The sequence below is a fragment of the Myotis nattereri genome (genome assembly GCF_964212035.1).
Source record: "Myotis nattereri genome assembly, chromosome: 1".
NCBI classification, from domain to species: Eukaryota; Metazoa; Chordata; class Mammalia; order Chiroptera; family Vespertilionidae; genus Myotis; species Myotis nattereri.
In genome coordinates, this window is record NC_138075.1 from 177,140,838 (window position 1) to 177,165,339 (window position 24,502).

The 24,502-nt window shown below is 40.9% G+C and overlaps 1 protein-coding gene across 5 annotated transcripts in view; it reads left to right on the forward strand.

Moving 5' to 3' along the window:
* The window catches only part of SEC31A (SEC31 homolog A, COPII coat complex component), a 93,873-nt gene continuing 69,371 nt past the window's right edge, over positions 1 to 24,502 (forward strand). For 2 of the 5 annotated variants that reach the window (XM_081090669.1, XM_081090670.1), the window contains exon 1: positions 19,205 to 19,331. The gene's annotated coding sequence lies outside the window, so the exon portion shown is untranslated. Of the gene's footprint in view, positions 463 to 740; positions 819 to 3,245; positions 3,342 to 8,249; positions 8,325 to 19,186; positions 19,332 to 24,502 lie in introns of those variants that run through there. The other 3 variants (XM_081090666.1, XM_081090667.1, XM_081090668.1) reach the window with 3 other exon arrangements.

Genomic DNA, 24,502 nt, shown 5'->3' on the forward strand with positions numbered 1-24,502 from the left:
GGGGTGGTTGGGCGTTTTGCTGTAATGGGCCTGTTTTTCTGTTGTTTTCTCGCGCTGTGGGTTAATCCAGGGCCATCGCGCTGTTTGTGAGGCTCACCCTGGAGATGAGAAGCGGAGAGGCAAGGCCACCGTTACGGGGAATCCAGGGGCGATGGATCTCCGGCTGAAAAGAAATGGAAGATATGATGGGAAGAGGGAGAGGAATAAACGCGTGTGCCCTAGCAATACTGAAGACAAATTGGGCCCAAAATAAGTTATTTGAGAGGCATGTCTTTTTTTTTTTTTTGCGTTCTATTTGGTTACTTCCCTAAGGCGGAGATAATGTAGGAGCTGTTGGTAGGTTTGGGCGTAGGTATGTCACCCCGGAGGATCTTGAATGATTTGTGAGAATGCGTCGACTTTTAATTCAACGAACACTTTCCTGCAACACCCTTTGAAACAATGCGGAATTAAGGAAATTAGGTAAGTTTTTTCCAATAGTACTAGGAGGGGCAAAAGGAAGGGCAGTGAGGTGATTTTGTTTAAGGTGTGGGGCCATCATACCCATGAGCTTTCAGGAGTGAGAAGATCTTAGGACGACGTCTCTGTTTACGGTATGAAATTTCAATCTTCATAGAAGAAACAAAATGGGAGCAATTAGGGTATGGTTTGAGTCTTTGAAGAGATCCTGAGCATATTAAGTAGTTTCTTTTTCTCCCGCTTAATATAAATGTTTGTAACTTTTTCATTTCCTTCTCTAGCTCGAAAGAATGATTGCTTCCCCCACAATCCCCTCCGTTTACTTTGTCCAGATTCCAGACAAAAAGACTCAGCTCAAGGTATTATTTATTCCCATCTACTTCCAGTTATGTTTATATCCTATTTGAGTGAAATTAACAGCTGTTGCTTACATAGCTTTCTTAAAAGTCACATTTGGGGAACATTGATCCTTGGGGAATGAGCTTGCTTGGTTATGAGACGTGCAAAGGGTAGGACCTGGAGTTAAAAATCACATTCGGTTGTTTCGACTGTTAGAAACTTTTCACCAGTTAAAACTGAATGAGGCTAAACAGAGGTAAATAACAGTCTTCAGTTATTTTCAGAGAAAAAGTTGGTTGCCTTATTATTTTATGTAACAGTTATATTGAGTTAGGTAATTCATGTACCATACAATTAACCCACATAAAATGTACAACTGCAGTGGGTGTTAGTATATTTGTGAGTTGTGCAACCATCACCACATTTGGGAACATTTTCATCACTACTCCCTCCCCAAATTCATTCTCCTTGGCAGTCCTTACATCTTCTCTCCCACAGTGCCTGGTAACTATTACTCTCTTTGTGTAGATTTGCCTATTCTAGGCACTTCGTATAAGTGGAATCAAACTAATAAATGGTCCTTGTAATTGACTTCTGGCTCCTTTCACTTAGAATGTTTAAGGTTCATCCATGTTGTATTATATATAGGTAGTTCATTTTTTAATTTTTTTTATTGCCAAAAGATTTTCTCTTGTATATGCCACATTTATTTATCCATCCATCAGTTGGTGGACATTTAGGTTGTTTCCATTGGTGGGGGGGAGGGGGGACTATTATGAATAATGCTGCTGTGAACATTAGCAAACAAGTAAGTTTGTGTGTAGACCTGTTTTTCTCAGAAAGAGGGAGAAGGAGAAACATTGGTGGCCTCCTGCATGCCCCCTATGGGGTATTGAGCCCCAAAACTGGGCATGTGCCCTGCAACCTTTTGGTGCATGGGGTGACACTCAGCCACCTGAGCCACACCAGCCAGGGCGAAATATGCTCTTATGTTGAGCCTTTTGAGGAAATACCAAACTGATTTTCCAAAGGGGCTGCACTATTTTGCATTAGCAATGGATGAGGGTTCAAGTTGCTCCACATTCTCATAGGAGTGAAGTGGTATCTCATAGTGGTGGTTGCCCTGTTTTTAAGGACTCAAAGTTTGTAAAGAATCTGCTAGAAGGTGCTTCTTGAGTACAGAGACTATTTCCAAGGTGAATTTGTCTTTTCAGTCCCTGGCACACAGATAGATAGATATGTGGTTCTGCTCTAATGTCATACATGTTCCTGAAAAACCCTATGTTCAGAAAAGTGCATTTAAAAGGAGGTGGGCTTGTGGGAAAAATAGGGCTGATTACTCAAAACCTATGCAGTTTGATAATCTTGAAAATAAGCAGTGATTAGCTGGGGTGAAATACTCTTATACCCTCCCACCCCATTAACAGTTACAGGTAACTAAATGGGGATTGTCATAGGGTATATTAAAAGAACAAGGCTGGTGGGTGCTAGATTTTACAGATGGAAATGGAGCTCTAGGCGAATGGGCTGCTGTTAAAATGGGGTCAGAAGTAGTGGAATCTGCTGAGAACCTAGGGGGAGGGAAAGTACCCATGCTGCCACCAGCTGGTTGGCTCAGTGGTTGAGTGTCAACCCATGAATCAGAGGTCCCTGTTCACACAGTATTGGTGCTGCCATTTCAGCATCAGAGTTCAGAAAAAAAAGAGACTTTTTCCTTTTCTGCTCAATTGGATTCCAGATATTAGGTTCTCCTAGGAAAGATGAAACAATGTTGCTCTCACATTCTGGTGCATTCTTACAAATGAGTTACTGAAAACTGCTATATTGCAAAACAGATTTAAGTGTAGACTGCTTAAATGAAAATAACCAGCTCCATAGAAACTACAAGGGGTTGCTGCCAGGGGTATTACTAGTGTACTTCTGGATAGAGAAGTGTGTACACTCTTATAAATGGATTTTTTTTTTTTTTTTAGTTCAGTTGCATTTATTTATTTCCACATTTGTTTATCACTTTTACATGCTTTTTTGTTGCTATTTTTTTAACTTTAAAAAATATATATATAATTTTTTGATTTCAGAGGAAGGGAGAGGAGAGAAAGTTAGAAACATCAATGATGAGAAAGAATCATTGATCAGGGAAATTGAATTGTGACCTCCTGGTTCATAGATTGATGCTCAACCATTGAGCCATGCTGGCCAGGCTTGTTGCTGTTTTTTACTGTTTTACTGGTGACATTGAGGTTCTCATTTTGATCGTTTGATTATATCTTTGCTTCCTTCAATAACTTCATATCCAGTGATTAAACCTTTTCGCTGCTGTTCACATAATGAACCGCTGTGATTATTGAATATGTTAATGAGGATATGTAAGCTGTATTAAAGATGCTATTTGAAAAAGGCATTTGCTGTTAACACAAAGTAATTTAAAAGAAAACATCTCTTTTCAGGAAGTCCATTCTTGGAGATGTTGGGAAGATTCCTGGGTCTCGGAAGATGACTTGAAATATGCAGGGGAAGTAGTGTATCTTTGTGTCTTAAATATAGTAAGTATTCCTGTGAGTTAGAAAGGGAGGATTGTCCAAGTTAAAAATGGATTTATAAAGACTGGTGAAATCTAATTTTCTGTTTTATGGTATAGAATCTCATTAATTGGTCACTTGGGAAAAAATAACACCTAATTCTGATTGAACAGGTATTGTGCTAAGCGTTTTATTTATTTATTTTTATATATATTTTATTGATATTTTACAGAGAGGAAGGGAGAGGGATAGAGTGTTAGAAACGTTGATGAGAGAGAAACATCAATCAGCTGCCTCTTGCACACCCCCTACTGGGGATGTGCCCGCAACCAAGGTACATGTCCTTAACTGGAATCGAACCTGGGACCCTTGAGTCCGCAGACCGACGCTCTATCCACTGAGCCAAACCGGTTAGGGCAAGTGTGCTAAGCGTTTTATACACACAGAAGTACAATGATTGTTTTTGAGCAGTATTTTCACAATAACCCTTTGAGAGCAAATAGACCTTTTGCTTTCTAGGACTGGTATCTTCCTCATTAAACACCTACCCTTTTATTAGATTCTTAATTAGTTCTACTACAACCTTTATTTTGTTGTCCTGGCATAATAAAGTATATTTCTAGTAACTGATTTATGTTCTTCCTGGTCTTTTTATCCTTTTAGTTCTCTGGGTTTTTTTTTTGCTTCAGAAAGCCTTGGGGTATTGAAATTATTGCTGACCAAATATAAAGACAGTACTGAATCTGATTCTTCCCCCCAAATGTCAGACTTTTCCAGCTAACTCATAAGTTGTACATTTGATTTTTTTGGATATGAATTGTGACCCTCTGCATTACTTATGTATTGCTTTGTAACAAATTACCCAAAACTTAGTAGTTTAAAATAACAAACACTTACAATGGAGGGAGGGGGAACAAACTCTTTCACTTGGCATGCCTCGGTTTCTTAATGGCTGTTGACTGAAGATTTCAGTTATTCTTCATTATATGAATCTCTCTTTAGGCTGCCTGCGTTGTCCTTACACATGACAGCTGGCTTCCCCCAGAGGGAATGACACAAGAGAGCGAGGCCAAGGTGGAAGCTTATCTTTGAAAAGTTAATCTTGAAACTGACATAACGTCACTTCTGTCCTGTTCTATTGGTCAGCCCGGAAGGAGTGGCTCAGTGGTTGAGCACCGATCTATGAACCAGGAGATCACAGTTCAATTCCTGGTTAGGGCACATGCCCAAGTTCTGGGCTTGATCCCCAGTGTGGGGCATGCAAGAAGCAGCCAATTAATGATTATCTTTCAGCATTGATGTTTCTATCTCTCTCTTCCCCTTCTCTGAAATCAATAAAAATATATATTTTGTTCTGGCCGTTTTAGCTCAGTGGATAGAGATCCGCCTGCGGATAGAAGAGTCCCGGGTTTCGGTGAGGTCGGGACGGCCCGCAGAGGTCGGGACGGCCCCGGTGAGGCCGAAACGGCCCCGGTGAGGTTGACACGGCCCCGGTGGCGTAGGGATAGCCCCAGTGAGGTAGGGATAGCCCCGTTGAGGTAGGGATGGCCCCAGTGAGGTTGGGACTGATAATGGGGACCAGTATAGACAGATGAACAGGGGTAGATGCAGAGGCAGAGTAGCATTGAACAGAATGTCAAACTACAGTGGGAAGCCTGGGGAGGGTTTTGGGGAGGGCGGGGTTTAAGAGATCAACCGAAGGACTTATATGCATGCATATAAGAATAACCAATGGACACAAGACACTAGGGGGTAGGGGCTGGGGGAATGTAAAGGGGGGTAAAAAAGGAGACATATGTAATACTCTTTGTAATACTTCAAGAAATAGAAATTAAAAAAAAAAAGAAGAGTCCCGGGTTCAATTCCAGTCAAGGGCACGTACCTCGGTTGCAGGCTCCTCCCTGGCTTGGACCTTGGTTGGGGCTCATGGAAACCACTTGATGTGTTTCTCTCACATCGATATTCCTCTCTGCCTTTCCCTCTCCCACTCTCTGAAAATCAATGAAAAATATCCTAGGGTAAGGATTAAAAAATATTTTTTTAAGAGAGAGCACTTGTTTGGATACAAACTTTCATATGTCTAATTATTTGACTTGAGGGTCAAATATGAATCTCTTAATTCAATAATTAAGAGTAAAAAAAAGCTTTTAAGAAATATATAGGTATAGGTTGATGCCTAACCACTGAGAAAAACCAGCTAGACGTGCTCTTATTTGAGGTGCACATTTTCTTTATGCCTATGTATATAAACTACTAAGTGATGTTACACTTTGGAAAGTTTCTAGGGCGTTCATAAGAAAGTTCATTTTATAGTCGGAAAAAGCTCTACCTTGATCATATACTAGGTGTACCGGTTAATGCGGATTTTTTTCAGAAGATGGAGTTACACATATGTTGATATATATGCGATTTGATATGTATGCGATTTTGTTGTATTGACAAGCTTCAAAACTTCATATATGGTCAAATTTTCTGAAGGTGTTAACATCATAGATATTTTTACACTTAAAAATGTCGAATTTCATGCCAAAAAAAAGGACATTTGCGGGAAGTTTTAATTCATTATTTTAAAGAAAAGTACTGCTGAAAGTTATCGTATACTTCAAGGAAGTTTATAGTGAACATGCTCCGTCTCAAGATACTTGTGAACGCTGGTTTAAACGCTTTAAAATTGATGCTTTCAATGTGAAAGACAGAGAACGTCCAGGTCAATTTGAACCACGCTTTTATCGTAAAATGACCAGAATGGGCCAAAAGACACGGCAAAGTAATTTTGTTTCATGATAACGCACCATCACACACTTCAAAACCAGTTAAAGACACGTTCAAAGATCTTGCCTGGGAAGTATTTAACCCACCTGCCGCATTCACCAGACCTTGCTCCTTCAGATTACCACTTCTGATCGATGGCACATGTACTTTCTGAGCAGCACTTTAAAATGTATGAAGAAGTGGAAAATTGGGTCTCTGAATGGTTTGCCTCAAAACAAGAAAAGTTCTTTTGGGACGGTATCCACAAATTACCTGAAAGATGGGGGAAATGTGCAGCTAGTGATGGACATTACTTTGAATAAAGCACTTCTGATGTTTCTCTTGAAATTACCGTGTTTTCTCTGATTATAAAATCCACATTATTAACTGGTACACCTTGTATATATTTTTTGAACCCGTTGCCCCTCTCCTAATTACGCCCAGGTGGAGGCAGTTAGAGAAGTGTTTGAAACTAAAATGTAGATAGAAATTGAATATCCCTACCCCTGATATTTTGCTTAGGGTGAAGACTGAGTTGGAAAGGTTGAAATTTCTGTTTAGAGTTTTTCAAGGAATATAGTCCAATTACTTACAGGCAGTTACACAAATATTTAACGTAGGATGGGGTAAAGGTACAATTATGCATTGGCAGAATTAGAGCAGGTTTTTTGTTTGTTTTTTAAAGTGAAAGTGAGTTAATCAGTGAAACAGTGAGACAGAGAATGGGCTACTCCACAGACAGTAGCCGAATTAGAGCAGTTTGCCTTTTTCCCTCAAAGCTTGATTTTTATCCAGTATGGCTAATATACTTCCTTTTCTTTCTACTGCTGTCCCCCACTCCCTTCTAGGTGCTTCTGTCCCTCATTTTTCCCTCTTTTTAAAAAAATATGTTTTGCCGAAACCGGTTTGGCTCAGTGGATAGACCGTCGACCTGCGGACTTAAGGGTCCCGGGTTCGATTCTGGTCAAGGGCATGTACCTGGGTTGCGGGCACATCCCCTGTGGGAGGTGTGCAGGAGGCAGCTGATCGATGTTTCTCTCTCATTGATGTTTCTAACTCTAACTCTCTCCCTTCTTTGTAAAAAATCAATAAAATATATTTTAAAAAAAAACTTTATAAAAAAAATAAAAAAATGTTTTTATAGATTTATTTATTTTTTTAAAAACTTTTGTAGAAAGAGAGAGGGAAGCAGAGACCAGCTGCCTCCTGTATGTGCCTTGACCAGTAATCAAACTGGTGACCTTTTGATGCTCTGGACTACAACCAACCAACTGAGCCGCACCTGCCAGGGCTCTGCCTCTCTTAATGAGTAAAATACAGACCTTGCTAAGCAATCAGAATGTTCTGAAGAATTCTCTTAGTGCCTGAGATTTGTAATATTTTCAGTCTTTTCCCTTTATCACTGCTTAAAAGTTCTTTGTTAGTAGATATAACCCCCCCCTCCCCCCTTTTAAAGTTTTTAAACTTTTGGTCTTTGGAAACCTTGTCTAATAACAAAAGCATTACATACAAACAGTTGTGTGTTTTTTTAAAAATATATTTTATTGATTTTTTACAGAGAGGAAGGGAGAGAGATAGTTAGAAACATTGATGAGAGAGAAACATGGATCACCTGCCTCCTGCACATCCCCCACTGGGGATGTGCCCGCAACCCAGGTACATGCCCTTGACCGGAATTGAACCCAGGACCCTTCAGTCCCCAGGCTGACGCTCTATCCACTGAGCCAAACTGGTTTTGGCACAAATAGTTTTGAAATGTATTAAGGTATGATTACCCTTTCTGTATCAGATTTGATTGTGAGAAGATAACTAAGTTTGCATAAGGGTAACCTGTGCAAAGTAGATAAATGATGTATTGACATTATCTTTGTTATGGGTTTTTTCCAATCATAGTAAAATTGGAGGTCTTATCAATTCTGAGAGAATTGAAACGTATAGAAATTTGCATGCATTACGTGGTTTTACTTAAAGGGTTAAGCAATGCAAACCTTATGACTAAAGCATAAGTTGAAAATAACAAAGTATATATGTCCAATGATTAAACTTTTCTCACTGCTGTTCACATCATGATTTATTATGATTAATGTATGTGGATGAGGACATAATAGAAAAAGAAAATTGTGAGGCTTATAGATACATAGTTTTTGTACATTGATGTACCTGTAATGTTTTTTCTTTCAGGAGTAAAATTGAAGGGCGTTTTTCTTAGAAAACATTTGTCTGATTTATTTGATCATTGAAGATTTATATATTAAGGTAAGAGGTTTATAAATTAGTTTTGATAAAACAAAAAACGTTTGAGCAAAATATTGACATTTGAGCATAATTTGGATATTGCACTCAATTACAGTTTTCTCCTTATTTCAGCTTTCAAAGATAACACATATGATTTCAAAGAAAATATAACTTTCTGAATCAATTGAATTGATTAAGAATAGGCCATTGGCGGGGGTTGCAGATTTTTAACCTTAATAGTCATTTTTTCTTAAAAATAATGACATAATCCTTCCAACCCCTGAAATTCTTAGAGATCAGATGTTTTGGGGTTTAAATTTGCTGAACCACTGGATATTTTATAAGTACTCTTGATGTGCCAGTGGGTGATCATTGTATAAACTTAAGCTTTGTTCAATAATAGTAGATGGCAGGTAGTTGGAAGCTGGGAATCTCAAATCTAATACCAGGTTAATGTAATTAATTAGGCATCTTGTCTAAGAAATACAAAGGGAAAAAATTGTGGATACTCAATGTTTTTGTTTTTTCCTTTTTCCATAGAATCCTTTTGTTGTTGCTGTTCCCATTTTCCCTTTTGATCATAAATCAAAGGAAAAGATGCATTGATCAACCTTTTGGTTGAATAGTGTGATTGTTACCAGACAGTAACTGGACCTGGAGTGGGTCTGCTTCAAGCCAGTCTATATTATGTGGGTTCTTGACTTTGTGCAGGAAAGATTTCACAATACGAGTCCAAGTGATTTTGAGAGTATATATTACATTTATTAAAGCTAGGGACAGTGAAACAAGGAAGGGCTTAGGATATAAGAAACAACAGGGGAGAGCCTAGGCAGGACTGCTTTGACTTCTAGAAATGTTATAGGGAAAAAATGAACCTCGGCAGAGCTACTTTGGCTGACTGAGAAGTCAAAGAAAAGGGGGCCTTGGAGGCAGATTTAGGGTGTTTGCTGGGGATGAGCTGCCACTGCCCATTGCTCCCCTGGTTGCAAGTCTTTAGAGTTTAGGAGATGAATGCCTGAAATGGAAGAAAGGTGTGGGCATGCTCCCAGAAAGGAGAGCATGCGTGCCTCTTTTACTTTTGTTTTCAATGTTGATTTAAGTTAATTTTCTCTGTCTTAAAAGTGGATGCAAACTTTATGGCCCTTAATGAAAAGATTTACAAAATAAATGCATTCAAAAACAAAACTAAAACAATATTAATGGGATGATGATACTGTTACAGTAATAAACATGGTACTAATTGCTATAGAATAAGTTGTAAACACATAAGACCTTGTGCCTTGTGATGATTGTAAAGTTTTACAATCTTGACAACAGTAATTTTTTGCAAATCTCAAGATTATTTAAATGAGGAGAGGGGCCTAAGTTATCAAAAGAATATCTCTGGACTCTGCAAATCCTAATTTGAAGAATTTTGTAATACATTATCTCCAAACATTCTTCTAGCTCTAGTCCAGTGATGGCAAACCTTTTGAGCTCGGCTTGTCAGCATTTTGAAAAAACCTAACTTAATTATGGTGCCGTGTCACATATAGAAATCTTTTGATATTTGCAACCATAGTAAAACAAAGATTTATATTTTTGATATTTATTTTATATATTTAAATGCCATTTAACAAAGAAAAATCAACCAAAAAAATGAGTTCGCGTGTCATAGGTTCGCCATCACTGCTCTAGTCAGTAATTCAGAGTCTTGGAACTAGCATTTCTTTGAAAACTAGAATTCCTTTGCAAAGCTTTTTATTTAATCTAAGACTAGGCTTGGCTAGTAGTTAACTAAATTGAATTAAAAATTGACTGCACTAATCCAAGTTTTTCTTTTTAGATACAGGTAGTCCTTACTTTGCACTGATCCAGAATGCATTTTTCATATTTTAAATAAATAACAGCGGTCCCCCAACAACATGGTTGAAGTTTCGGTTACCACAACATTAACTGTGTATTGTTGTATAAACTTTGCTGCTAACTCTTATTCCACAAATAATTTTGCAAATAAAAGATGTGCATCATGATCAGTAACCAGTTGCATCACTTCTTCCAAAGTCTGTTGGTGATTGGTCACTGAACATCTATTAGTTCACATACAGACAGTAAAGAATAATTGTGTTGCCTTATTGTCTTCCAGTGATAAACCTATGTGACATTTTATAAAAATGGATAATCAAAAGAGGGAATTGGTCAACAAAGATGACAGCAGTAAAGAAACAAAAAAGTGTTAACACTGGAAGTGAAATTGAATGTGATTAGATTTGAAAATGGTGATAGCAGACAAGATGAGCTCTAAGCCTACATGAAGCTACAGTTCATATTTTAAAAGCTGATGAATATAAAAAACAAAGTTGCATCAACATTTTTAACTTTAAGTTTTACTAGGAACAGAAAGCCACTTATGGTTGAAATGGAGCATTTACTTCTACTTTAGATTGAGGACTGTAATCAACAAATCCCACTCAGTTTCACTAGCATTAGTCCAAAATGTCAAAGTGCTACATTGAAAGAAATGATAATTATAAGAAGAACATTTTACTGCCAGTAAAGACCGGTTTCATCCCTTCAGAAGTCTGCATGAATTCATTAACCTTAAATAGTCTGGTGAAGCTGCAAGCTCAGGGAAGGATGCTACTGTGAAATTTGCACCCAAATTCTAAGAATTACAGGTAGTCCTGGCAAAAAAACTGCAGGATTTGGATGGAATGTAAATGGAATTATAGAAGATATAGATGACCATGGGAAGTTGGCACTGCCTCCATTCAAGTAGTAGTTCTGGATATGTAGTCAGAGGAACTTAGTGAAGTCAAACATGGTTGTGAGGAAAGTGGTTGGGTCATAAAGGATGAATGTGTCTCAGAGGAAGTGATGCAGATGAAAAACTTCCCATTAAAGGAACTCTCAGATTTTTCTGCCATTAAAAGCACAAAGGATAAAATTTCAGAAGCTAATCCAAATTTAGAAAAGAGTATGATAATTTGCCAAGGTATAGACAAGAGCTTATAAAGAAATAAAATACTGCCCCACTTGTGTGGCTCAGTTTGGATCCAGGCACCAAGAGGTGCCCTGTTCAATGCCTGGTGAGGGCACTTGCCCAAGTCAATCCCCAGTAGGGAGCATGCAGGAGGTAGCCAATCGATGTTGATGTTTCTGTCTCATTGATGTTTCTATTTCCCTTCCTCTCTAAAATCAATAAAAACTTTTTTTAAAAAAGAAAACACTATAATTTTCAATGTGTCTATTTTAAATATTTTCCGTTTTGTACGTATATAACCAACACCAAGAAAATTTTATGGTTTGACAAATTTTAAGCTCAGAATAATCACAGATTAAGATTGCTTTATACAGTTGCAGCTTGCATAGTGCAAGTGAGAACTACCTGCATTTAAAGTGAGGGAGGCCAGAGCTCAGCATCTTGACCTGTTGCACTCACTCTTGGGCAAGGGGGCATGACATTCTAAAATAAATTCATCAGAATGACACCTTTTCAGGTTACTTTTGAAATAAGAGGAACTCTGTTTCCAGAAGTTTTTGCAATATGTGAAAGCTGTGATGCTTTGGGAAACTAGAATTCTCAAAAAGCTGTGGCTCTTCCGGAGAACAAGGCAGGTGGAAGCATGTTTTGGAAAGAAACCATTGAACTCAGTAGAGGAGGATCAGTTCAGTATCACTACTTCAAAGGATGTTTTTTAGAACCAAAGGCTATTGGTTTTTTAGAACCAAAGGTGGCCCATGTCAAGTCATAGTTCACAAGTGGGAGACTCATCTGCAACCATGATCAATAACCCCTTTAGAAAGTGAAATTATTATTGATGATGGACAATTTAGAATCCACCATGGTGTTGAGACTTTGGATTTGGGATGGCAGATGTGTCAGACTTAAGATTATGTTTGCATTATTCTGAAAAGCTGCCTGTCTCAACCAAGAAAAAATTTTAAAAATCTAGATTTAGGTATGACCATGTGTATTTGTTACTTAGGCCATTTATTTTCATTAATGCTATAGAGCTCTTTGTTTTTAAAAATATATATTTTATTGATTTTTTACAGAGAGGAAGGGAGAGAGATAGAGAGTTAGAAATATCGATGAGAGAGAAACATCAATCAGCTGCCTCCTGCACACCTCCTACTGGGGATTTGCCCGCAACCAAGGTACATGCCCTTGACTGGAATCAAACCTGGGACGTTTCAGCCCGCAGGCCAACGCTCTATCCACTGAGCCAAACCAGTTAGGGCTAGATCTCCGTTTTTTAAGTGTATAAACTAATAAAAGAGTAAAATAAAATAGGCTAGGAAGTCTCTAGCTAGCTAGATGGGTTGGAGTGTCATCCCATACACCAAAAAGGTTGCGGATTTGATTCCTGGTCAGGGCGTATATGGGAGGCAACTGATTGATGTTTCTCTCCCTCTCTAAAATCAATAGTAACATATCCTGGGTTGAGGATTAAAAAGTAGTAATAAAGTAAGCTAGAGAGTCTATATTTCACCAGATCAAGTCTAGAAACCGCTATATTTGAGCCTTACCAGTTATAGCTGGCATTTTTCATATTGCCTTTTCATGCTACTATAAAAAGGCTTTGAAATAATTTATAATACTAAATGTTTCATTTTGACCAGGTATTAATCTATTTGTAGTCCAAGTTCTAACAGAACAGTTTGGCAAACTTCCTGAAAGGGGTCATATAGTCTCTAGCAACTGCTCAGCTTTGCCCTTGTAGCACAGAAATGGCCATAGATCAATGGTTCTCAACCTTCTGGCCCTTTAAATACAGTTCCTCATGTGACCCAACCATAAAATTATTTTCTTGCTACTTCATAACTGTAATGTTGCTACTGTTATGAATCATAATGTAAATATCTGATATGCAGGATGGTCTTAGGCGACCCCTGTGAAAGGGTCATTCAACTGCCAAAGGGGTCGCGACCCACAGGTTGAGAACTACAGCCATAGATGATGCATAAACCCATTAAGCATGGTTGTGTTTTGTTGACCTTTTTTTAAAAATATGTATTTTGTTGATTTTTTTACAGAGAGGAAAGGAGAAGAGGGATAGAGAGTTATAAACATCGATGAGAGAGAAACATTAATCAGCTGCCTCCTGCACCTACTGGGGATGGGCAGGCAACCCAGGTACATGCCTTTGACTGGAATCGAACCTGGGACCCTTCAGTCCACAGGCCGATGCTCTATTCACTGAGCCAAACCGGTCAGGGCTTGTTGACCTTTTAAGAATAAGATATTTGTCCAGCGAAAGGGTTTATTCAGGAACAAAGAATTTCAGTTTGGGACATTTGACCTAATGGTGAACTATGCATAAGTTCATAGAACAAAGAAGAGCATGGGGTGGGGGAATTCTAAAAGGCTGTTATAAAACAGTCCATTGAAGAAAATAAGAGTTTGCACTGTAGTGGCTTTTTATTGGCTGGCTGCTGGGGAGATCCTGCTTCCTATTGGAATAGAGTAAGAAAACTTCCTGTTGGAGATGGAGAGTACCTCTTCCAGTTTGGGGTGATTGAGATGAGTGGTCGGTATCTAGAGCTCCCTCTACAAGCCCTCAAGTCCAATTTAAATGAAGTTTCTGTCTATTGATCTTCATGGTTAAGTAAAACTGGGCACTGAAATTTGAACCTAATGTAATTTTCTCATGTCATGAACTATTCCTTTGTGTGAATCCTCATCAGGGTATTTTTAACATTTTTAGAGAGAGTGGAGGGAGGAAGAGAAAAACATGGATTGTCTAAACATCGTTTGGTTCCCTCCCACACACACCCTTGACCAGGAATTGAACATGTAACTCTTTGGTGGGTGGGCCAGGACTAACCACTATGCAACATCAACCAGGGCGAAATATTTTTCTTTTGCTCACAAAAGTTTTTCCCACATTTTTCTTAACTCACAGGGCCTTACAAAAGTGGGTGGGGAGTGGAGCTTTGTATTTGACTTATGTGAGAGGAACATGTAGTTGTACATCTGCTTCAATAGGATTACTGTGGGGAGCTGGCACGGCCATGGCATACTCGGGCCCAGGACGCCTTATGTGTCATGCCAGCTCAGCCTGGTTCAGTGACCCTGAGTGGGGGTGGTGAAAGGCTTAGAAAAGACAGACATGAGAATGAAAGCTGGGTCTCGGTGGGACGCTGCTTCCCTGATGAGACGACAGCGCCAGCACCCACAAGCCATGTCTTTATTTTATAGCAGATGCCACAAGGCAAAGTAGGGGCGTGATCAAGATGTTTACAACATTCTCATGAGTTTCACTCCTACTCAACTACATGCACCTGAACTATATCATTCAGGCACGTGGGGCCCCGTGTTCGGACCATAGGTTCAAGCTTACAGCTGTAGCTATTGGCTAATTGTGCTGGGAGGGCTCTGTCATCCAAGCTGGGACTTGCACGTGGCAACGAGAGGACTGTGCCCTCTCCTCAGTCCAAGGCTTGAACCTGTCCAAACACTGTAGCCCGCCCCATAGATTACCTTAGAAACAGATTATTTTTTAAAATGAGAGGATCCAGCTCCCTTGCCAATTTTATCATAAAGACTGATTTTAATACAAAAGAGTAAACTGGGAGCACAGTTCTAAGAACATTTCCAGAGCACTGACTGTGCCAATCACTTCTGAGCATTTAGCTCTATAAATTTAATTGAGAAGCCAGTCTGGGAGCCCTCTTCGTGGCTCATTGCTAGGTCTTCGCAGTGCTGGCACATGGAAGGCATTTAGTCAACCTATGTGGTGCTAACTAAAGTGCAGATATCCCCAGTCCCTGGAGAAGAGCATCTGGATCATCAGGAGGCCCCAACGGTGGATGCTTCCCAGTCCCATGACATTAGGCACACTGCAGCTACCACTCTTCATTTTTGTCTTGGAAGGCCCCAGCCCTGCTGGTCCTGGATGAGATCAGCTGACAGGTTCTGAGCATCCTTCCCCAGACTCTCAGCAACTACCTTAGCTGTTCTGTCCAGTTACGGGGATACTTCACCTCCATGGCATCGATCTTGCTTCTAGACACTTTGAGGAGCCAGTCTTCTCCAGTCCTTCCCCAGGTGATCACATGTCAAATGCTGCCCTCAGGTCTTAGCTCTTCACCCCTGACTTGGATGGCTGCTTCAGCTTCAAAATCACCTAGGAATCACAGACAGGTCTTGGCTTCGCAGGGAGGCAGCAGGTCAGTGTGCTCAGGATCTATCTCCTTCAGCTTGAGCAGCAGGGAGAACAGGTTGAGGCTGCTCAGTACACGCTCCAACTTCCTCTTACCCATCTGGCAGTGGCACAGGAACTTCAGTTAAGCCACTTCACCAATGGAAAGACCAAACTACACCAAGTGCAGCAGCGCTAGTACTGGATCCAGGGAGGTGACCGGCAAGCGGGCAGGCGCACCGGGCCTGGACCCAGACATCCACGCACAACCACCACCCTGGCCTGCTGAGGGCCCCGCCACCGGAAGTGCGCTTGCCAGGATTCTATTAGATGATACCAAAGAACGTAACCACTGCTTGAATCACTGAGTTTTGAGTAAGTTATTCTAATGAACCCTTTTATCACACCAGTGCACACTTCCAGATAGTACAGTGAGTTCAGTTCACTCAAATGATACTCCCATTTTGAAGTCAGGAATTATTATTGGCACCTCTTAGGTAAACTAGTCGTTGCAGCTAGAAATGAAAATGGAAGGCTTTTTAGAGCACTGGGTACTTTAGCCCAAGTAATCTACTTGGGATGGTCTAGTTTAGTCACATGGAAATAAACTTGTTTAAGTTGAACCACAACTATAAGACACTGAAAGGGTATTACAGTATAGCAAGAGTACAAAAATGTGCTTATTCTCTAGTACTTAAATAGGAGTGTTTGCCATATGGACAAAAAAAGGTGGGGGTTCTATGGAAAGTAACTTCATAGGGTGATCTAATCAAAAATTCCTAACTGGGCAGTTCTTGGCCGGTAGTCATGCTCCAGGCATTTACCTTCTTTAGTAAAGGTTTGTCACTTAACATGTTTGTGTGCATCTAAGTCAGTGGTTCCCAACCATTTTTTGGCCATGCCCCACCTAAGCATCTCTAAAATCCTGATGCCCCGCCCCCCATGACATATAATTCTTATTATTCAAAAACTGAACTCCTTTTCACATGGAGGAAGCCTAAAAGGCCATTAACTTGGTCCAAACAAGCTTCCAAAGAACATGGCATCCATGAAAGAGAAAAATAAAAAAATGAAAGGACATGCCGGGAGCCGGTCCATCCTTGCTGTTTCAAGGGACCTGGCATATATGGCATACTGTTCTTAATATGTTTGCTCACCTTGGCACTATGTGTTTTAACCAAGGTCACCTCTCTGAAAAAGGTTGTTTCCCCAGGTAGGGATTTTCCCCCGAAGTTAGGGAGGGAATAAAACCCCTTAACTAAGTGCCAGGCGGGTAATTAATCACTTTAACTACGAACAATCATGCTTAAGCTACATAGGATTGGAATCAACTGGTATAAATACAGATGTAACAAGACAACAGGAGACAGAACCTAGGCACAGAACCTACACAGAACCTAGAGACAGAAGAACTTCGCTGGAGAGAACATGGCAAAAGATCCTGGACAGAAACTGGAGACAGAACCTAGAGACAGAACCTAGCGAGAGAACATGGCAAAAGATCCTGGACAGAAACTGGAGACAGAACCTAGAGACAGAACCTAGCGAGAGAACATGGCAAAAGATCCTGGACTAAACCTAACTACAGAAATTGGCAAGAGAACCTGACTAGAACCTGGTGACTGAACCTGGCGAGGGAACCTAGCAAGAGAACATGGACACAGAACCTGGCTGGAGATCCTAACCAGAACTTCGCTGGAGATCCAGACCAGAACTTGGCTAGAGATCCTGGCTAGGCTGCTGATCAACTGAACGCTGTCTCCGTGTCATTCCTTCTTCGCCGACTCCGTCCACACCTTTGGGGACCCCTTGACCTGCTGGGGTTGGACCCCAGCAAGGACAGTTGAAAGTATTGAGGGAAAAAATCACTAAGAAATTGTTGGAAAAATAATATGAAGTGATATGAAAAAATAGCAAATAAAGTTTCAAAACATAATAGAGAACTGAAATGCATAAATATGTCACCATATATATTTATATACTGTATATGAGGCCCCTAGAAGCATAAGAAATGCAAAAAAATTCACTGTTAATAACATTCTTGAGTTGCCCCCCTTAAAAATCAAATTGCCCTGGAATACTATGCTGCTGTAAAAAAGAAGGAATTCTTACCATCTGCAACAGCATGGATGGAACTAGAGAGCGTTATGCTAAGTGAAATAAGCCAGTCAATGAAAGAAAAATACCACATGATCTCATTTATGGATAATAAAGACCATTATAAACTGATGAACAAAAATAGATACCGAGGCAGAGCAGCGTGGAACAGACTGTCAAACTACAGCGGAAAGGCTGGGGACGCTTGGGGGTTGATAAGAGATTAACCGAAGGACTTGTATGCATGTATATAAGCATAACCAATGGACACAAGACACTGGGGGGTAGGGGAGGCCGGGGGAAGGTCAAGGGGGGGCGGGGGAAGGAGACGTATGTAATACTCTTTGTAATACTTTAAGCAATAAAACAAAATTTAAAAAAAATCAAATTGCCCCCCCCCCGTGGGGCCCGTTAACACACCTTTATTTATTATTTTTGTTTTTTAAATATGGAATGCTTCACAAATTTGCGTGTCCTTCTTGCGCATGGGCCATGCTAATCTTCTCTGTATCGTTCCAATTTTTTTGTATATTGGTATGTGCTGCGGGAGCAAGCACAAGTTAACACACCTTTAAAATAAGCCTTGACCACCCCCCAAGAAAGCACATAAGCTTGTTAACTCTCCTGTTATCTATCCCCTACCTTGCCTTTTATCTTCATATCCCCTCCTTAATTTCAAATGCATTAAAAAAAAAAAAAAAACAACCAACACCACCTGTAACACTTATTCTCCGGAGCATTTGAGATCTTGCTCCCTGGCATATGTACTCAGTTTGGCTCAGATAAACTCATAAAAAGTCTCCGCATGTCTGGACGTTTCTGACATGAGCTATATTTTACTTTTTGTTTACAAGAAAGAGAAACATTTCCAATGAAGGCACTTAAACAGGGCTTTAGGAAAGAGACGTTGACTGATCTGTAATAAGGAGAGAACAGACGGAAGTTGGGAGACCTGGTTGAATCTAGGTTCCAGTACTTCAGCAAGTGATTTTCCTCTGGCTTTCCTCTCCCACTGGAAAATAATTTCCCCCTAAGCTAGAGACATCCAGGGAACACACTGAATTAGATGCCAGGCTCTCACGAAACTTGTAACGTTCCAGTAACTGGGCGCAAATGCTAATAGATTTGGAACCGTGCCCTAGGATACTAACTGGAATACCCTTCCCACAATAGATCTTGGGAGCAACAAACAAATCAAGTATCTCCTCAACAGCCTTTGGATGTGACCAGATCGTATGGTTTTAAAGTTCTTAAGACGCAACACTGTAGAACCAAGTAAGCAATTTTAAGAACCCAGTCACAAACGCCTGTTGCTGCAGTATGGCCCGGCAGCCCCGTCTTCACGTGGTTTGTCTGGTGTTGGCTGTGCCGCCGGGCTGCTGCCATCTCAGGAGTAGCGCTACGTGGCACTGCTGCCAGCCCAGCCGCTCTGCCACGAGACGGCTACACCCACGAGGACTCCTCTCGTCGGAGCCACCGCACCGACGTCGTGCGCGCGCCGTCAGAAGGGGTCCCCGCCTCACGGACGCGCGCGAGAGGCGGCAGCGAGAACCCCGCTCGCTCCGAAGCGCGTCGCTCCGGCTGCCACCGCTCCCGGAAGTGCCGCTGCGGGTGGTGCGCAGGGTGGGCGGGGCCAGGCACCGCTCCCGGAAACTCGCTGGCCTGTTGGGCGGGGCTGCGGCTGCCACGTCGAAGCGGAACGTGGAGGTGTCCCTGGGCCGGGAGGAGGGGCGGCGGCGAATGCTGGGAGAGTCTGACGGGCGCCGCGCTCACGCAGGAACCGGTCGTCCAGGGTCCCCGCCAGGTGTGTGTCTCCTTTTCCCTCCTGGCCTTCTCGCCGGCTCTCGGGCCTGGAGGTAAAGCACAGGCCAAAGCTGTGACCCGGCCTCGGGCTCCGCGCGTCCCCGCCAGCCTGCGGCCCGGTCTCCGGTGGCGGCGCGTCCCTTGGTCTCTTTTCGGGCCGGCCCGGCCCGGCGGGACAACGCCTGGCGTCGCGGCTGCTTTGGGGATCGCGCCGGTTCGCACCCGCCGTTGTTTTCACTGCTGAGCAGGAGTTCCCCCGAGACTGGCGACCGGGTGTCCTGCCACCGCGGGTGACTGGGGTCTGAGGGTAGGAGCCCTTCACACCCTCGTGCACAAAGAGGTGCGGTCCGCAGGGGCGAGGGCAGGAAGCAAACCTCAGCGTTACTTTGGCTGACTTCAGTTGGGTCAGGATTTTTTGTATTTTAACTGCTGCCAGATTGAAAGGTTCGCAGGTTTCCACCGAAGACTGCTGTCATTTAACCGGGATTGGATTCCTTTATGGGCAGTGGTCGCCAGGCGTAGCCTGTACATCGAAGGAAGTCTCATTAAGTGTTGGATGTTTTTGCCAATAAAGTATACGATGTTAAATTACAGGGCAGGTGTAAAAGAAATCAGAATATTGCCTGGGTTTGTGGGCATTATAAACTTTTCTATTTGCTCAAGGAACTAATTTTATGTAGGTCTCTGAGTTTTTTGGGTTTTTTTCCTCTCCTAAACGGCCTTTTCAAAGTGTAGAAAACGGAAATGTCATTGTCGGCAACTGTAACTGTATTTCATTGCTGATTAGAGCTTCGTCCCTGTATTATACTACCCAGCGTTTGCTGAACATACCAATTGTTCTGGAGTTGGCTAAAAAAAGTTTACTCATCTTTTATTGGTGATTCTTCTGTGCTCCTTTACCTCATTGTCCCTTAATTACAGCTCTGGGAAAAGTTTGTAGACTATAAGAATTTATGTGAGCTTTGTAATGGATTTAGTTATACTGTTTAACTTCATATAAGTAGTGTCTTTTCTGAAACTAATAACGTTAAGACTAAAAAGAAATCTGTAAACTGTAAAGAGCAGTGATTCTTAATCTTTTGGGATTCCACTCCTTTTTGAGGATCGGATGAAAGCACTGGATTATCTTTCTAGAAAAATGCACACATATATAGGATTTTCTGTATAATTTCTTTATAAACTCCTGTTAGATGATATTAAAGTTTCCATTTTTTTTAGAAATGTTGTCATTCTTTAGGTAGCTTAATTTCAGCTCAAAGAGTTTTTATTTGTTAGACTCCAGATAAATGTGATACTATTTAGTTCAGTAATCAGTGCACAGATGCTTCTTTGGTTTTGGTTGCGTGAGATGAGTCTACAACATTGATAATACTAAATAAATCCTGTACTAAACAGATGTGCCCATCCATAATGGTATATTTTGCCTACAGAAGATGGGTATTTTTACTAAAGGTAGTGCTGGCTAGGGATTGTATTCCTGGTTTGGGAGTCAAAGTTTCCAGTTCTGTTACCCTCCTTCTTTTTTTACTTTCTGAGGTATGTATGGGTCAGTTCTCTATGTAGCATTGTATGGTTGGTATTTATTTATTTATTTTTTTTGAGAATAATACTGCTGGGTTTTAGTATTTCACAAAATTATCATCTAGAAAATGAGCAGAAAGAGAAAAGTTTCTACTTAATGGCATGTGGTTGTTGTGGAAAGTTGAATGAAAAAGTAAGAGTTGTAGTCTGGAACATAAATTTTCATTTTTTGTTGTTATTCATTCTCACCCGAGGATATTTTTTCCATTGATTTTTTTTTAAATCTTTTTTTTTTCTTTTTTCATTGATTTTTTTTTAGAGAGAGTGAAAGAGAGGGGGAGAGACAGTGAGAGAGAAACATCAACGTGAGAGAGACACATTGATTGGTTGCCTCCTGCACGTGTCCTGACCAGGGGATCGAGCCTGCAACCGAGGCATGTGCCCTTGACTGGAATTGAATCTGGGACCTTTTAGTCTGAGAGCCAGCTGTCTACTGATCCAGACCGGCTAGGGTGGAACATTAAATTTTCTTCAGTAGATGTATTAATGAAGATTCACTGGGTTAAATATTTTAAATTGTTTACTTTTGTAATAGCTCACACACTAGTCTCAGCACTCTGTAATACCTCATTTAATTCTCTCAACAACCTTATGGTATCAATATGTGTATGACACTTACTTTACCAAGTGGGTAGCCAAGACACACATAGGTAAAGTTACAGGCCTAAAGTCAGAGGTAGGACATGATGGAGCTGAGATTTAAACTGAGGATATTGGCTCCAGGCTCCATACTCTTGAACTGCTGTGCTATATGATATTATCTTATAGATGGCATCTATGAACAAGCCACTATCCTCACAACTTTCTTTTTATATATATATTTTTTAAATATATTTTATTGATTTTTTACAGAGAGGAATGGAGAGGGATAGAGAGTTAGAAACATCCATCAGCTGCCTCCTGCACACCCCCCACCGGGGAGGTGCCCGCAACCAAGGTACATGCCCTTGACCGGAATCGAACCTGGGACCCTTCAGTCCGCAGGCCGACGCTCTATCCACTGAGCCAAACTGGTTAAGGCTTCTTTTTATATTTTTAGAATGATTTTGTTCCATGTAAAATAGTCTTGAATGAACAATTCTGCATGGTGTGAATTCTAATCCTATCAATAAATAAAAGCATAGTATGCTAATTAGACTGGACGTCCTTCCAGACGACCTTCCGTACAAAAGCCGGGGCTGCAAGGGAATCCTGGGTTCTGGGTGCCTGCCGGTGGCCGGAGGGAAGCCCGGGTCCTGGGTGCCAGAGGGAAGCCGGTGCTGGCAGCCGGGAGAAGGAAGGCCTGCTCTTGCATGAATTTTGTGCACTGGGCCTCTAGTCCTATATAATAAAAGCCTAATATGCAAATCAACCGAATGGTGGAACGACTGGCAGGACGACTGGTCGCTATGACATGCAACTGACCACCAGGGGGCAGACACTCAACACGGGAGCTTCCCCCCAGCCTGCAGGCCCCAGTCCAGCCAAGGTGGGTGCCAGCGGGGGCCTTCTGGTCGCCCCACAGATTGGCCCTGATTGCTGGCCAGGCCTTGGGACCCTACCATGCACGAATTTCGTGCACCAGGTCTCCAGTCACATATAATATTGAAAAAGAACTACACAAAGCTTTTAAAGCAAATCTCACTTGGGGCTGAAACCAGTTTGGCTCAGTGGATAGAGTGTCGGCCTGCGGACTGAGAGGTCCCAGGTTCGATTCCGGTCAAGGGCATGTACCTGGGTTGCGGGCATATCCCCAGTAGGAGATGTGCAGGAGGCAGCTGATCTCTCTCATCGATGTTTCTAACTCTCTATCTCTCTCCCTTCCTCTCTGTAAAAAATCAATAAAATATATTTTTTTAAAAAAATCTCACTTGGGAAGTACACATGGTTTAATCTGAGCCTTCTTTATATTTTCAAGAATATTAGTTACAGCCCGGTCAGTGTGGCTCAGTGGTTAAGTGTGTTCCCATGAACCAGGAGGTCACGGGTTTGATTCCCAGTCAGGGCACATGCCCTGGTTGTAGGCTCAATCCCCCGTAGGAGGCATGCAGGAGGCAGCTAATCAGTGATTCTTATCATTGATGTTTCTATCTCTCTCCCCCTTCCTCTCTCTGAAATCAATAAAAGTAAAGCAAAAAAAAAAAAAAAAGGGTATTAGTTACAATTAATGAATGATCATTTCTAAGAGAAGGGAATACACATGCATTCAGTTGAAGCTGTATTTCAATAGCAATTTTAGTAATTTTATTAAAAATTGATTTTAGAGAGAGGAAGAGAGAGAGAAAAATCAATGCAAGAGAGAAACATTGATCCACCAGCTCCTATACTTGTCCTGGCCAGGGATTGAACCTGCTACTTAGGTATGTGCCCTGACCTGGTTTCTGCCACCTTTTGGTGTAGGGACCATGCTCCAACCAATTGAGCCACTTAGTAGTTTTGAGAATGATTACAATAGGTAGGTTATGGTACTGTTGTTTAGTTAGATTCAAACCACATAATGTAGTTCTAGGCCATTTTTGTAGGATAGTGCTTTTTTTCTCAGGTAGTATTGAAGCCTTGTGTTCAATACACATTAAGTGGAACTGCTTCTGGTGGAACATTGAGTACTAAGACAAAAAAATAGACTTTTATAAATCCTTTGAATTCCCACTTAACCATTTTATGTTCTTTCGAATTTATCTCTTTCTCTTCCACTAAATGTTACACATTAACTAGTGTTCATGAATTAGGTAGCCCTTGTTTTTACCTTTGCTCTTAGAGAAACTGTATTTCTATTCAGTTGGATTTTTAGAGCTATATATATATAGCCATTTTGTTTTCACTTTTAGAAATTATTTAAAGGCATTTTATAAAACAATTTTCCCCTAACCATACTTTTCTCTATTTTTTTTTTTTACATAAGAAAAGGTCTTTTAAATAGTTAAGAATTTTTTTAAAAATATATTTTATTGATTTCTTAAATAAAATATATTTAAAAAAGAAGGAAGGGAGAGAGAGAGTCAGAAACATCGACGAGAGAGAAACATCGATCAGCCGCCTCCTGCACATCCCCCATCGGGGATGTGCCCGCAACCCAGGCACATGCCCCCGACCGGAATCGAACCCAGGACCCCTCAGTCCGCAGGCCGACGCTCTATCCACTGAGCCAAACCGGTTTCGGCAAGAATTTAAAAATTGAGTGTTTTACCTGAAATTCAGCTTTTTAGCTCATCAGTCTACTTGAATTTTCCTAAATATGAACATTTAAAACTTGAAATCAAGCAAAATTTCTGTATACCTATCCTGTGCTGAGTAATTTTGCTCCAAAAAGGGTAAAGATGGTAACACTTGATTTAAAAATGACATTATTTGTCTAATTAGTGAGACAAGATGACATATACAACTATTAGTAAAATGGCAGTGAGAAATATGTGAACAATATCTACTAATAGAATGTTATAAAGTTTTGTTAAGGTAGAATAAGAAACTTTATTATAAAATGCTTAAAGTGTGGTACAGACAAATATAAACAGTTAAGAGGTTATTTAAGATCAGTGTGGATTGGACCATTAGGGCAGTTTTCATGAAGGAGCTGGGACTTGAGTTTGACAATTGGCTGAGAGGAAGAAGATG